Consider the following 457-nt stretch of genomic DNA (forward strand, 5'->3'; position numbering starts at 1 on the left):
GAACGCCCCTGGAGCGTGGGCACAGAGGGGTCATGGGGAGCGCTGGGAGGGCTGCGGAGGTTTTCTCTGGGCTTTGTTTCCAGACTCCCCCCTGACCTCGCAGCCCCCGCCCGGACCCCGCACAGGCAGCAGGTCCTTTCTGCTCCTGCAATCCCCTTCTTCTGCTCAGCCTGGCTTTTTGTGCTCGGGGTTCCCGGCGGTGCTGAGAAGCTGGGGGTTTTGCTCCCGGAGGAAGGTGCTGAGGGCACAGCGGCCGCTGTGGCTGAGCCAGAGCGGGGCAGGGTGTGCCTCCCCCGCCGGGGAGGTGCTGCTGCTGCTCCGCGGTTAAGCAAGCTTGTTGTACCTATCAGCAAGCATTTAGCCACCAGAGAGCCTTGCCTCCGCCAAACTCAAGGGCCAGCAGTAGCTTTACATGCGTGAAAACAAGGGTTTTGTTCCTTCTTCTGTTTGTTTTGGT

The sequence above is a fragment of the Geospiza fortis genome, unplaced genomic scaffold (assembly GCF_000277835.1).
Source record: "Geospiza fortis unplaced genomic scaffold, GeoFor_1.0 scaffold196, whole genome shotgun sequence".
Classification (NCBI taxonomy): domain Eukaryota; kingdom Metazoa; phylum Chordata; class Aves; order Passeriformes; family Thraupidae; genus Geospiza; species Geospiza fortis.